Below are 16577 nucleotides of genomic sequence, written 5' to 3'. Positions count from 1 at the left end.
TTAAGCATACACAATGGTCTTACCACAGATGTAGGTGAGATCCCACCCCCAGCACACAGATTTGTCTGTTCCCGGAAAAATCTCACTTCTCGAACACAGACTGGTCTTTCCCCAGTAGGAGTTGCCACCTTCTGCACAGATGTTGGTCTTCCACAGTAAGATACTGCCCCAGCACACACATTGGTCTTTTGTGAGTGAGAGCCCTCCGCCAGCACAGACATTGGCTAATTGAATATTGAATGGTGATAAGCATACAACCCAGTGAGATTCCTACACCAGCTCACACACATGTAGGGTAGGTGGGTGACACTCCCTCCATGTTCCCCTCCTTATCGGGTGCCAAGTGTGGGTCACATGGAAGGCCTACCCCAGGGATGGGTTCTTCTGGGCTACACTAGGCAACCCTAAATGAGTCACTCTCCTTTACACATGGGGTACCTTTACTCTTTGTACAGTATTTCACAAAAGTGAGTACACCCCTCACATTTTTGTAAATATTAATTATACCTTTTCATGTGACAACACTGAAGAAATGACACTTTGCTACAATGTAAAGTAGTGAGTGTACAGCTTGTATAACAGTGTAAATTTTCTGTCACCTCAACATAACTCAACACATAGCCAATAATTTCTAAACTGCTGGCAACAAAAGTGAGTACACCCCTAAGTGCAAATGTCCAAATTGGGTCCAAAGTATCAATATTTTGTGTGGCCGCCTTTATTTTCCAGCACTGCCTTTACCCTCTTGGGCATGGAGTTTACCAGAGCTTCACAGGTTGCCACTGGAGTCCTCTTCCACTCCTCCATGACAACATCACAGAGCTAGTGGATGTTAGAGACCTTGCGCTCCTCCACCTTCTGTTTGAGGATGCCCCACAGATGCTCAATAGGGTTTAGGTCTGGATACACGCTTGGTCAGTCCATCACCTTTACCCTCAGCTTCTTTAGAAAGGCAGTAGTCGTCTTGGAGGTGTGTTCGGGGTCGTTATAATGTTGGAAGGGAGGGGATCATGCTCTGCTTCAGTATGTCACAGTACATGTTGGCATTCATGGTTCCCTCAATGAACTGTAGCTCCCCAGTCCCGGCAGCACTCATGCAGCCCCAGACCATGACACTCCTACCACCATGCTTGACTGTAGGCAAGACACACTTGCCTTTGTACTCCTCACATGGTTGCCGCCACACACACACTTGACACCATCTGAACCAAATAAGTTTATCTTGGTCTAACCAGACCACAGGACATGGTTCTAGTAATCCATGTCCTTAGTCTGCTTGTCTTCAACAAACTGCGGGCTTTCTTGTGCTTCATCTTTAGAAGAGGCTTCTTTCTGGGACGGCAGCCATGCAGGCCAATTTGATGCAGTGTGCGGCGTATGGTCTGAGCACTGACAGGCTGACCCCCCACCTCTTCAACATCTGCAGCAATGCTGCATGAGTGCTGCCGGGAGTACAAAGACACGTTTGTCTTGCCTATATTCAAGCATGGTGGTGGGAGTGTCATGGTCTGGGGCTGCATTGAGGGAACCATGAATGTCAACATGCACTGTGACATACTGAAGCAGAGCATGATCCCCTCCCTTCAGAGACTGGGCTGCAGGGCAGTATTCCAACATGAACAGACCCCGAACACACCTCCAAGATGACCACTGCCTTGCTAAAGAAGCTGAGGGTAAAGGTGATGGACTGGCAAGCATGTCTCCAGACCTAAACCCTATTAAGCATCTGTGGGGCATCCTCAAATGGAAGGTGGAGGAGCACAAGATCTCTAACATCTATCAGCTCCACTATGTCATCATGGAGGAGTGGAAGAGGACTCCAGGACAAACCTATGAAACTATGGTGAACTCCATGTTCAAGAGGGTTAAGGCAGTGCTGGAAAATAATGGTGGCCACATAAAATATTGACACGTTGGACCCAATTTGGACATTTGCACTTAGGGGTGTACTTGCATTTGTTGCCAGCGGTTTAGACATTAATGGCTGTATGTTGAGTTATTTTGAGGGGACAGCAAATTTACACTGTTATACAAGCTGTACACTCATTACTTTTCATTGTAGCAAAGTGTAATTTCTTCAGTGTTGTCACATGAAAACATAGAATAAAATTTTTACAAAAATGTGAGGTACTCACTTTTTTGAGATACTGTATAAAAAAAAAAAAACCTGTAAGACAAAGGCATAATGAGCTAGTATGCATCGCATACTAGCTCATTATGAAAAACTTACCTTAGAATGAAGCCCTCCAGCTGCGCCCACTCCCCAGTGAGGTGGCTGACATCTTTCCCAGTGTTTCTTCCGGGTTCGCGGTCTCTGGCGCTGTGAGTGGCTGGAGCTGCGATTATGTCACTCCCGCACATGTGGGCGGGAGCCGCCATTTATGCCACGGTCTCTGAAGGTCCGGCACAGTAAGCCAGGCCTTCAGAGCACATGCGCCGATGATGTCATCAGCTGCATGCACTCTGAATATCTGTGCAACTGTGCAAGTTTAGGAGATATTCACAGTATCTACAGATAAGTCGTATTATAGGCTTACCTGTAGGTACAAGTAAAAAATAAGACATTACTTCCACTTTAAATGCTACATTAACCACTTACTCAATTTTCCTAGTAACCTCAGCTGTAGGATCAGATGACAGTTTCCTATAAACCCGTGTTTCAGCTAGCTGTCTGTGTAGTCCTCAAAATCCCTGACAACCAACTAGTTGCCCTTATCAGCTGGCTTCATAGTTAACCCTGAACTCTGAGACAATCCTTTCAGAGCATTCAGTTCTTGTTTAGTCATATTGTAGACCTTATATTTCTTCCTATTAGTGCTTTGTCAGCACAAATCAACATCTTTATTGACATTATTCATAAACTGCTCTACTGGTGGGTATGTACTGGGTTGAAAAATTTCCCTTTTTTTGACTAACCCCACTTCTTTGAGTCCTAAACCCAAAGCAGGTATAGGATCAACCTGTGTGGGTTTCAAATGAAAAAGTACCTTCAGACTAATCTTTCTATATAGTCTATACACGTCTTGTTGCAGAATAAATCGATTCATTTTAGTAGTAGGACAAAAGTTCAAACTTTTTCTCAAGGTGCATTACTTCTCTGATGTGAGGGAGTGTGATAATATATTGTGTATCAGCGTCTTCTCTGTCTTCCCCAACCTCTCTGTTGTGATGTCAGTCCATCCACATTTTCGTGTCCCCCCTCTCCTTCCTCTTCCAGCTGCTGCTCTTGCCCGAGTATTGGGAAAAAAATGATGCTCTGAGCCTATAGAAATGAGGAATCAGATGCACTTGAGCCAGATATAGCAGATTGTTGATTCTGTCTATTGGTAAATCTTCTGTTATATCCAAATTCAGGGTGCAACCAGATATATACCCGATTAGAATTATAATTCTCCTGGTCTCATTTAAACGTGATTCTTTTCTCATCCTCAATAGATTAGTGGAATTTATCAACTGAATCTTGTATGCTATTATGATCTCTTTTTAATTCCTCCGATGTCAGCAGGGTTTGCAGTGTGTTTTCCACCTGTGATATTTTAGCTGCCAGATTCACATTCCTTTTGTATAAATTCCACAGTAAGTGTTATAATGTCCAATGAGCATTTTTTTTAAAGATTTGACCAAAACAAGGTTTATACTCTTCATTCCGTGAAAACAATGTGGGAGTCAGTTTAAACCTCAATCCCCGAACAATCTGCTGCCGCTTATAGTATTCGGACAAAGTAATTTTTTTTAAATTCTTTTTATTTCAATATGTGCATAAAAACGAACATTCCAAACGTCCTTTCAACAAAGGGACAAAACAATATACAGTAAAATAAAAAAAAATTATACAATATCCAAATAATTATCTGTTTACTTAGTATTCATAATCTCTTTATGCCAAGGTATATCCATTTAGCTTAATTGATCGCCGTTGTCCCGGTGTGCCCCAACCCCTTGCTCCATTGCATTCATAGATTTATTTCCTCATCATACTATGTGCATCCCTCTATATCCTCTTGGTTATCTCCTTATATTTAACCATTGGTTAATGTTGATTGACACCAATTATCCCAAATTTTATTATATTTAGTTGAGCATCCTCTATGCACATACAATACTTTTTCAAATGGTAAAATCTGATTTACCGCTCTCATCCAGTTCTTAACAACAGGGGGCTTCACTTGAATCCACTTAACTGTGATTGTTTTCCTTGCCATAAACAGTGTTTTTCTAAGCATTATCTTGTGATATCTAGACCATGTTATTTCATCTAATATACCCAGAAAACAGGTTTCTGGGCTCAAAGGTACAGGCATATTAAGGACAGAGGATAATATTTGAATTATTTTCTGCCAGAATCTTGATATCACTGGACAAAACCACATAATATGTATAAAGTCTGCCCACTTAGCACTGCATCTCAAACATTTAGGAGATGCAATGCTTTGCATTGCATAAAGTCTACTTGGAGAGAGATATGATTGATGCAGCATATATCATTTTATTAACCTATTGTTTGCTGCTGGCGATACATATAAATGGGATGAACAGTCTTCTTTCCAATCTTCGTCAGTTAAATTGGGAATTATTTCCTCCCACTTATTGCCAAGGGATTCATTCCTGAATTAACCCTGGTTAAATGTGCATATATTTTAGAAATTAATCCTTTAGGGCCTTGGGACCTAAGGATACCAATCATTGGATATCTAGAGATCCCAGGTCCCAAAACTCCAAATTGTGCTTGTAACGCATGTCGCAACTGTAGGTATCTATATAATGAGGTATGTGGTATATCATATTTCATTTGTATATCTGAAAAAGAGTACATATGTGTTATGTCATATACGTCTGCAAGGACTGATATCCCTTTTTGTTCCCAGAACTGATACTCTACCAATTGTTTCAGTTGATTAAACATTGGGTTTCGCCATAGTGGGAGATCCATGTTTATTTGTGTGTTTCCCTCTATACGTTTTGCCTCTCTCCATATTGTACGAGCTAATGTTAACATTGGTATTTGCTTATATTTTAATTTATTCCAAGGTGCTTCTAGGGCTATAAGTAAATTATCGATTTGTAAAACATGAGCCAGGTGTGAATCTACCATCTGTAGTGTTACTGGTACTATCCATCCTGTGAGATGTTTAAGTTGTCCAGCGAGATAGTATCTGTATATATTAGGAAGTGCCATACCTGCTTCTGTTTTAGCTCTCTGAAGTGTGGTTAACTTTATTCTATTTCTACCCTTTCCCCAAATAAATGTGGTAAATAGGGCATCTATTTTTTTTAAAAAATTGTTTTAGGGACTATAACCGACATATGTGAAAAAATGTATAAACGGTAATTTCGGTAATAGGACCATCTTGATTAAATTTATTCTCCCTGCAACTGAAAGTGGTAATTTAGCCCAAGTAGCTAATTTAGTTTTAATTGTTATCATGAGTGGATTAAGGTTAGCCTGTAAAGCTGCTTGTGGTAATCTTGTAATATTTATTCCCAGGTATTTGAAAGAGGACACTACCTTTAATAAACTTGAATCCTTGCTTAGTGTGAGTAGTTGTGGTTGCAATGGCATAAGGGAGGATTTTTGCCAATTAATTTTAAGGCCTGAATAAGAACCAAATAGTTCTATTATATGCATAGCTGCTTCCAATGATCCACGTGCATCATTTAAATATAAAACAAGATCATCAGCATATAATCCCACTATATCTATCCTTTCTGCCAATGTAATGCCCCATACAGAAGGGGTTTGCCGAAGTCGAAGTGCCAAAGATTCAATAGCTACTGAAAATAAGAGTAGTGATAGAGGGCATCCCTGATGGGTGCCTCTATATAATTGTATGGCCTTGGTTAAAAAGCAATTTACCAACAGCTGAGAAGTTGGATTTAGATACATTGGGCCTGATTCATAGTACGGCGAATTGGCGTTTCGGCGTGATTTTGCGAAGCGGCGATTATTTAAGTCTGAAATTGGCATTCAAAGAACGGCGGGCGGAAAATAGCGCCTAGTGTGAGATTCATTAAGATGCAATATGGTCAGAGCGCGACTTAAAACCACGCCAGCTAAAAGCTCGACTAAAGTTTAGCCAAATTTTCCCCTGTACCCCCAAAAATCCCAAATCACTGTGGAAGGTGTGGAAGTCAATTTGGAGATGACTTGCGTTTAAAAAATCTCAAAAACTGACTTAGAAAGAGAGATATCTGCGAAAGTGTGGAAAGGTTAAACAGCTCCTCCAGCCGCGAGCTGCGAACTCGCGAATGTGCGCATGCGCAACGTCAAATTGGCTCAAAAAATTTCGCCAGCGCGATTTTGGGTCAATTTTTTTTTGAATACCGCTTGCAAATCCGCTGTCTCGCCCATAGAAAATGGCAAAAACCGGCGGAATTGGAAAAACATGCACACTTCCAACAAGGGATCCTTTAGTAAACACCATCACATTCCATACACCTTTCCTGCTAACTCCGAAATCATAGCAGTCAAATCTACAGTGTTTATATAGAACCTCCACATTCTCTGAAAAAACCCACAAAATATTACATTGGGGAATTGGTCGTCAGATAGAAAAAAAATAGATGTAAAACATATTTCAAAGAAAGATTATTAGCATTTCACACATATCAAGGAAATGTCACAATTTTGACAATATTTTATGTGTTTCCAAAGAATGTTTTTAGAAATATATTGCAAATACTACCTTTTCTTCCATATGGGTATGGCCAAGTGTTACCATTTTACTACACATTTAACTGAAGGTATATATATATATATCCCTTATACTTGGCTAATTAGCAAAGTATGCCCAACAAACAAATAGAGCTTTAGCTCACAATATTGCTACATATTGACTTTATGGGGCATCTTTTGTATTTTGTTCATGTCTTTGGATTAAAAGTTTGCTGATACACATGCCTTTTTCAAACATGAACAAAATTAATGATGTCAACATTTGGAGGATTGGAGATATCCAAGTGTTGCCCATACAGAGGGCACCTTCCGGATTCGAACTTACAAACCTACAGCAGGAAGGCAGACTCCCTAATCATTGTGCTATTTCTCAGTGAGCGTTGGGTGTTTTCCTCATGCCGTCAAAATGCTCACATGGGAACAGGGGCCATTGAACTGAATAGGATTGGATTTTTTGCCTGTTTTGGGAGCTGATCCTTGAGCTGGACAAATCCCCCTCAAACGCCCCCAAACGGGCTACGTTCACATGTACGTGTTTGTGGTCTGTTTTTGGGGCTTTTGTAGGTGATTTCATATAACAATGCCTGCCCAAAAAATGCATGTCAAAACGCCTGGGAAAACGCCAGCCAAAATGCACATAAGAACGCCTGATATAATTGCCACGCCAAATTTAGGGATGTTCATGAGTGATGAGTCAGATTGTTGGCTTACATATCTGGTCAATCGTCACAATCTCACTTCTCAAATCCCAAAAGGTGTGTTTCAATTGTTTCCCTAAATATATATTTCTCTCTCTCTCACGTAATTGTATATATATGTATGTATTCCTGTATCTAAACATTCTAAATAATGACTAGCAAACTTCAAGAGAGAATTTTTTCAATTCACATATACTATACACACCTACATACATTTCTATTCCTCATTTCTATTTCCCTTGTTTTGGCAACTGAGCATGCTCCAAAACACACAGGATACACACAGTTAATTTTTGGACTGGGCGTTACCATTCTGGGTGTGTTTGCTTGGATTATATATAGCTCACTCAGACATCAGGAAAGATTTGACCTACGAAGAGGTCCAATATATTTGTGTGTCACATGTTTTATGGGTAACATTTTTGGCCCTTTGTTATTTATGGAGGTGAGATTTGGCTGTGTTGTGTGTTGACTCTCTGTAAGTATTTATTGCTGTTAACATAATTCTGTCAATCTGCACATGCATCTGTTGATTATGGGCTCTTTGTCGATGTATATGGTCTAAATGTTGTACAAAGGTTGTTTTGGTTTGAAAAATACAAATGTAATAAACAGCATGTTTCCAATTTTTTTTTTAAAATGTCTTCATGTGTCTAAATAAAGTTTTCTGGTGTCCACAAATGTATGTATTTGTATTTCTTTTTCTAAGTTAAATCTGCTTAATGGTTGTGTATGTTCACTATTCGCGAATTCGCGAATATACAAAACCGCGTTCTCACATTTATACATGAAACCGGAAACGAAACTTTTGCTGCGTGCACACGTTTCCGGAAATTGTCCAGGCCCTGTCGTAAGTGTGCATCATGGCTCCTGCACTGTTTACAGACGAAATCGTGGCATTTGTGTGTAAGGTAAGGAGGGGGTGTGAGTGTGCAGGGTGCGGGATGGGGGATGGGGGATGGTGGCAGGGTGGGTCGCTTATCTAGCGGGTGTGCAAGAAACTTTTGGTCTGCTGATCTGCGCATGCACTTTCTGCCTATTAGACGTGATCTAGAAGCTTCCTGTTATAGAAACTTCCTAGATGTGAACCTGTTCCCTATATATATATATATATATATATATATGTATGTGTGTATATATATATATGTGTATATATATATATATATATATATATATATATATATATATATTATATGTGTATATATATATATATATATATATATATATATATATATATATTATATGTGTATATATATATATATATTATATGTATATATATATATATATATTATATGTGTATATATATATATATATATATTATATGTGTATATATATATATATATATATATTATATGTGTATATATATATATATATATATATATTATATGTATATATATATATATATATATATATATATTATATGTATATATATATATATATATATATATATTATATGTATATATATATATATATATATATATATATTATATGTATATATATATATATATATTATATGTATATATATATATATATATATATATATATATTATATGTATATATATATATATATATATATTATATGTATATATATATATATATATATATATATATTATATGTATATATATATATATATATATATATTATATGTATATATATATATATATATATATATATATATATATTATATGTATATATATATATATATATATATATATGTATATATATATATATATATATATATATATATATATATATATATATATATTATATGTATATATATATATATATATTAATATATATTATATGTATATATATATATATATATTAATATATATTATATGTATATATATATATATATTAATATATATTATATGTATATATATATATATATTAATATATATTATATGTATATATATATATATATTAATATATATTATATGTATATATATATATATATATTAATATATATTATATGTGTATATATATATATATATATTAATATATATTATATGTATATATATATATATATATATTAATATATATTATATGTATATATATATATATATATATATATATGTATATATATATATTATGTGTATATATATAGATGTATGTATGTGTATCTAAAAAATATATATATTAGACAATATATATACTATGTATATATTATATACAATATATATACATTAGATACATTATAGAATATGTTATATACCATATATTAGTGTATATAATAGGGAACAGGTTCACATCTCTGAACTTTCTATATAGATATAGATAGGCATACCCTGCTTTAAGTACACTCACTTTATATACAATCGTGAGTAAGGACACAGCTTGTTCAGCTTGCCATGACACTGCTCACAAACCATAAGTGACAGGGATAACAAACTTAGGGAGCAACGACAGGGTACCCAGGTACCCAGGACTACACCATATCCATTTTGTGGCTGGCCAGCTTGCCTAGGTAATCTATCATGTCATAGTCCTGGATCCCCTTAACATGCTCCCACATGGTTTGGGAGTAAGGCTATGTCAATGTGGCCAAAATTTACAATGGAGCTGGTGTATTTTCATGCATCGAGAAAAGAAAAAAGGGATTGCTTCACTTTAAGTACATTTTCAGTTTCCATAAATGCCCTGGTCCCATTGTGTACTTAAAGTGGGCTATGCCTGTATATAGATAGATTTGATTCGTTTCAACTTTTACACAAAATGAAACCCAATTATCTGTGACAGATTGCTCTGACGCTTTGGAATCTATCTAGATAAAGACAAATGTATTGACCCTTTTCATATATGCAAGATTAGAAACATTATATTCCCTAAATGCATAATGCAAAAAATTATTGCCTTACATACATCCATACACACTGCAAGCTCGGCCCCGTTTGTCTTGTCTGACACTCTTACCATCATAAGCTGGATCTGCACACAGCAGCTAATTGGTTCACCTGAGATGGAATCAGTGATCACAAAAATCTGGAATGGTCATGTCTTCAAAGGATTGCCTTGAACAAATCACCTCTAAAAGAAACACATGAGTGTATAATCACTTGTCTCAATGGATCACATTCCCAACAGACCCATCTCACACTGCCATATGATAATGAATGGGGGTGTCCATTGCAAGTTAAATACACCCCCAGATCCCATTGCTTTGTTAATTGACAGATCTAACTGGAATATGATGGCACTGCTGTGAACCACTATGCCATCAAATTCTGCTGGGGACCTTTAAAAAGGATTATGTGTGATTGTGTGGATAATTATGCCACCTTAAATTTGCATCTCCCACATACCATGTGCAACTCTTGCAGGAATTGTGAATCAAGGATAATTCAGCACAGCTTAATGAACAGACACATTGAGGAGTGTAGGAACACACCGTCAGATTACCCGATCACACTATGGGGTTTTAACTCCTCCATAATTTTGCCACTTTGGAAACCAAGTGCTTACTTTATGTATACTTTTTAGACGGAACTACAATTTCTAGTAGGGTGATATCATTGCATGAGATTTTCCCTCACTTCCTGTCTTAGTGTCACCAAGACAGGAAGTGAGGGGAATATCACTGTGGGGAAATAGCTTGCAATTGTTGCCTTATAATGTCCATAGTATATATAAAAGGAAAGAATTGCTGGCTGTATCCCCACGGGAGATTCCCTCACTTCCTGTCCTGGTGACACCAAGACAGGAAGTGAAGGGAAATCTCCTGCAATGATATAACACTGTTACATGTTCTAGTTATGTAGCAAACTTAAGAATATACAAAGCAAACATCTTTTTTTTTCCATTTTGGCAAAATCATGGATTCATTAAAAAAATATCTTTGTTTGTCCCGTGGCTTGCAGGAAAAACATTTTGCCTTGATTCCACCATCAACACAGACAGGGGAAACCCTCCTGCGGAGCCATTGTGTTCTCCTGGTGCTGCCCCTGCCAGGAAAACACAGTGATTATTGCTAGTGGCTACAAGAGATGCTAGCGATAAGTGTGTGTAAAATCTGACAGACTGGTTGTACGTTGTCCTCCAGGTGATCGACCAATCAACTTGGGTACCTTCAGCCTGGCCATACACAGTTTAAATCTGCATCTCAAATGAAGCAATCCCATTTACATATAACACTCCATAAAGGAGAATTGAGGGGCTTATCAGGTCTGCGTCAAAAATTAACAGCCACACCCAATCAGACAGCTCGTGTTAAAAGGGACCTGAAAAGCAATCTGCATGGCTTGCTTTTCCAAGCATTGGCTAGTTTAGTGAGCCTGGACTAATAACAGTCACTGTAATGCTACCCATACTGCTGTCCTTTTAACATGGTGACAAAAGTTGATACCTATGCTACATGTGTGTAAAGTTACTTGCACCCTGCTAAATGGACAGCAATAAGGTTGTAAATACAGTGACTGCCTGTCCCCCCTGATGGCGGCCCTGGGTGTGTCATGAAAGGCCAATTGAGAAAATGGCTATATCATGTAGAGGAAATCACCAGTGTGGGGCAACCTATGTCATGGAGGTAGATTTGGACATCGATGTATATGTATCACCAGAAATGGAATTCTTTGTTCTACAATATCTCAAAGACGACCTAGCATGTTATTTGAAGACTGTACTATTTTGGACATACTTGGACTCAAACATACACTGCTCTTTCCACAGCTCCTCCTCCTCTGGGGGTATGATAAAGTTTATACGCATCTTCACCAAAAGCACAAGATGATGTGTCGTCTCCGGATGAGGCTGCAGCGGAGATTTCAGTTCCAGGCTGATATAGTGGATCTGCAGCGGGCCTGGAGTGATGCCAAAAGGCGCTCACCCAGGCTCCTGCTAAAGGCTGTGGAGCAAATCTCCGGTAAGTAAAAATATACATTACATGTGACCAGATAGGTTACAATTTTTTGGGTAGGTGGACATGTGTTTAGCTATGCAACAACACTAATACCAACACCCCCCCCCCCCCCCTCCCTCTCGCTCCTACCTTTCCTACCTCCATCAAGTGTCTCTTCACAACCTTTAATACTACTATGTACATTCGTATTTTTTATGTTTTTTTTTTCTTCTGCTTCTAGCCAAAGCGGACGGACGGCACCCTCTTGTGCTTTTGGTGAAGAAGGGGAGGAGGAGGACGGCCACACTCCAATATGCAGTCAGAGGCAGCGAGCCATTTGAGCAGCTGAAAATTGTGGATCGTAAGTAGAAAATAAAAATGTTAGAAATTTCTAATCTCTAATCACATTTTACAGAGCCCCCTTTACATCGGAGTCTCCAGACTTACTACACTGTAAGAGGGAAGTGTGAAGACTCTGATATAAGGAGAGTTTGGGAACCATTATTTGAGGGGGGAAGCTGGGGACTCTGGTGTAAAAGGGAACTCTGTGTTCCCCAAAGCTCCCCCATACATCTGAGCTTACAGAGACCCTCTTACACTTCCCTTCCTCAGTCCACCACAGTCAAGGGCACAACAAGTCCCACTGCAGAAGGCTACCTGCTTGGACTTGTAATCCTCTCTGTAGGGGAATGAGGAAATACTGCCTGCTATGCTAAGACTTGTAGTGCCCTCTGTTAGGGACTAAGGATTCCTCAGTCCTCAACATTCTAGGGCACTATAAGTCTCAGCATAGTGGGCTGTCATACCTCAGTCCCTCACAGCTCGGGTCAAAAACAACACAGTTAAACATCTAAAGGACAACTCCAAACAAAACTACCAATAATGGACAGAGTCCATATGCTCTATAATGTCAAAGACCCGCTACCACTCACCTTCCACCTCTGGTGCTGTCATTGTGTAGGGCAAAGGGCTCCATCTACACCATGTTTGGCTTTCATGTCAGATAGGCAGGACTTGCTCAGCTCCACTCTCTTCCTTGGCAATTGACTCTGGCGTCATTGTGGATCTTTCCTCCTCTAGAAAACCCCCAGGGGCCCTCTCCTTGTCCCCCAGCCACCCAGGGCCTTCTTCTCCTCCTCCTCCACCAACCATTTTCAGACTCTTCCAACTTCCCTGGGGCTACTCAACCACTTTGCATAGTGGACACAACAAATCTATGACCAGCCTGCAAAATATCAAGTCTGGGCCTGGTTACCTGTATGTTCCGGGTCCAGGGCGGAGCTCTCCTCCCAGAGCAACAACTGATGATAGCAGAGTGAGTTGACCGGCCAGTCACTTCCTACTGGTGCAGGTACACACCTACCGATTCCTCCACATCTTAGGATAACATGATCAGACGGCCAATCCCCAGGCAGAGAAGGAGGAGTAAGTGTCAGCGGACAACAGACACCTGGCAGACGCAGTGAAGGGACTGCAGCACACTGCTGCAACTTTTTGATCCGAGGATTGAAAGCAATCTTTTACTTGGGAGATTTCCCTGACTGCGCCCTTCGAAATGTTGGTGCTCCGCCACTGGCCGCAAGGCCCCTGTAGGTGCGAGGCCTTAGGCGCCCGCTTAATTTGCATGGTGCCCTCCTGTTTTAAAACATGGTCAATGCATCTCATTGGTGTAAGTGCACTTCTATGTTCTGAATTGTAGGGGCATTGAGTATGGTGCTAGCATGATGAGAGGTTACTGCCTATTTGTGTCCATAAATAATATATAATGTTTTTCTTTTATTTTAGAAACCAGTGATCAGGATGTTGCGGCTCAGCCTTCTCAGGCCCCCTGTAAGTAATGTGGATGTGCTGGTGTGTTGTGTATTAGGTCGAACTTGGAGGAATGATTGTTTGTTTTGTTTTCTTTTGTGGTTGATGTAACTTCAGCAAGAGAGGAGCCTCAGGCAGGGCCGAGTCGCCTGGATCCGGGCCAGGAACAAACTGTTGGCCAAGAAGAGGCCAATTTGTCCGACTCGGATGAGGACCTGGGCTCTCCTCAAAGGGGAAGTAAGTATTCTACATGTGTTTGTGTGTTCAATGTGTCCTGGTAAATATAAGGGCTGTAATATATATATTTTGACATTGGGGTTTTGTAGCAGCTGACATTGAGGATGTTTGTTGTGGAGGACTGGGGAAGAGGGGCCACTGCTTACCCAGTCCACTGTAACTACTACCTTCAATGTTTCCAGACTACTTTCTGTGTGCCTTTATCAAATAGCTTTTGTTCAAGGATTGTATTTGTGTCTTTGTGTTTCTAGGAGATACAACGCCATCCCCCCATGAAGGGACACCATCCCCCCATGTAGGGTCTCCCCCATCCTCCCCCACTCCAGGCTCCCCTGAACTAGTCTGTAAGTACCTAAAATTAGATTCTCACATGAATTGTGTGTGCTAGGATGATGTGTATCTAGGATAATCTAAGTTGGAGTCAAAGCAAGTGTAGTTTTGCTATATGTGACAGGAAGGTTGGTCATGAAACACTCTTGCTTAACCTTCATGTTTGAAAGGTGGTTTTGGGGAGCTTTACAGGACATGTTATCTTTTGTAAGTTATCTCAAGCCACCCTATTCTAAATTGGTGTTAGTTTCTCTACATTGGAAATGGTGTGCTTTGTACTTGTAAATTTTTAGGGGACATTGTAATTTAATCATGTCCTGATTTAGTCAACACTGAAAATGTGTGTTTGTCAATCTTTCATAAATACTCTTCCTCGGTAATGTACCACATTCCAGTTCACAATTTGTGTTCTTTTTGTGCAGTTTCTCCAGAGCCAGCCACGCCATCCACTTCAGGGGCCCCAAAAAAACCTGATGATGGTAAGTTGTGTGCTTTTCCAGTAATGTGTCTACTTAGTAAGTGGAGAAATGCTAACTGTGTATGTCCCCGCTCAGGCTTCAAGTTGTTCTAAAGGCAGCGGGTTCTTTATGTGAATGCATTCTATGCATTAGTATTCCAAGTGATAGGTGTGCATATTCCCCCTAAGACTTACTGGGACCATTTTTTACGGTCCAAATTTTTGCACTAATACTTGTCTGGAACAGACTCCCCCTCCTCCTTAACTGAGGTGACAGCATGCCAATATTGCCTCCTGATGCTGTCACTCCTAATCATTGAGACCATTGGAAGGGAGGGGGGCAAGGCTGGCTCACAGCCTAGTGCCTGAACAGGCACAGGGTGCTTGGCTTCATCTCATGTGCCTCCATAGCAAGCTGCCTGCTGTGGGGTCAAACAACAGGAGGGAGGTGCCTAGAGGTGTGTACAGGGGCCATGTAAAAAGGAGGATTGTTATTTCTCTTGTCCCCAAAAACCTAGAGAGTGTAAGTCTAACCTGATTAGTTTTCCGCAGCCCTCCCAAAATGATATGTTTCCAACACTTAGAACAGGCAGGGCTGAGGCACCAAAAACATCAGAAAAACACAATCAGCACAAAAGCAGGGAGTACGTATCCTTAACGCTACAAGCTTCACCCAGAAGAATGACGCTTGCACTGTACAAATCTGCATCACCACCATATCAATGTCTAAATAAAACTTTCAGGGAAATGTGGAGGGGTAATGAGTGGGTGTTAGAGCGTTTTCATGACTGCGTAACCTACAGTTAGCGTGAGTCCATTTGTTGATAAACTTTTTCTTCTCTCTTAACACAGCTGGGATGGCGGAAAGGAGATCAGGGGAGCAGACACATCTGCTCCGTCCAGAACTGGCCCTCAAAATTCCTAAGGGTGAGTCTCTACTATGTGTCAGGTTCAATCTATAGACAGTAAGAGTGAGAGAGAACGCTCCACAGATTCCAATGGTGATAGAGATAAATGTGTGCACATGTATCGTGTTGACCAATTGAACCCAAAACACCTTACATTCTTCAAAATGATTGCTTGTGTTTACATGCAGAAAAGCATTTTACTTAGCTTTGGTGGAACTGCTACTAACATTCCAAGCCATCTTATGTAACCTTTTGAACAATTTGCTGTGAAAGTTTGAGTTTAAGGTTTACAACAGCAATTTAGCATATTTGCTTCAGAGTGTTGATAAAAGCCAACCAATAGACTCCTAAGCATATTTGTTGAGGCACATTAATTACAATCCTTGTTTGGATCATTTTGCCTAAAACTAATTGTCATGTTTTTTTCTACCCAGGGCACACCCACCTCACCTACGAGGTCCTCCTGGATTATATGAGGTGGTGCGGAGACCGAATTCTATATTTGGAACACCTTTGTGGCGTGGATCCAGACCCTAAGGAGCCATTCGTTAGGAATGTCACACCTTTAAAAAGATCCTAGTATTTTTTTTTTGTGGTTTGTTTACTTATGTTGCACGTTGCAACACAAAG

At 39.5% G+C, this 16577-nt stretch overlaps 1 protein-coding gene across 1 annotated transcript in view; it reads left to right on the top strand.

The window, feature by feature from the left end:
• The window catches only part of LOC309553216 (vitelline membrane outer layer protein 1 homolog), a 386962-nt gene that overhangs the window by 204760 nt on the left and 165625 nt on the right, over nucleotides 1–16577 (top strand). The window lies entirely within an intron of this gene.

The sequence above is a fragment of the Pelophylax lessonae genome, assembly GCF_965119305.1.
Source record: "Pelophylax lessonae genome assembly, chromosome: 4".
Lineage (NCBI taxonomy): Eukaryota > Metazoa > Chordata > Amphibia > Anura > Ranidae > Pelophylax > Pelophylax lessonae.
This window is presented reverse-complemented; position numbering and strand designations above follow the sequence as displayed.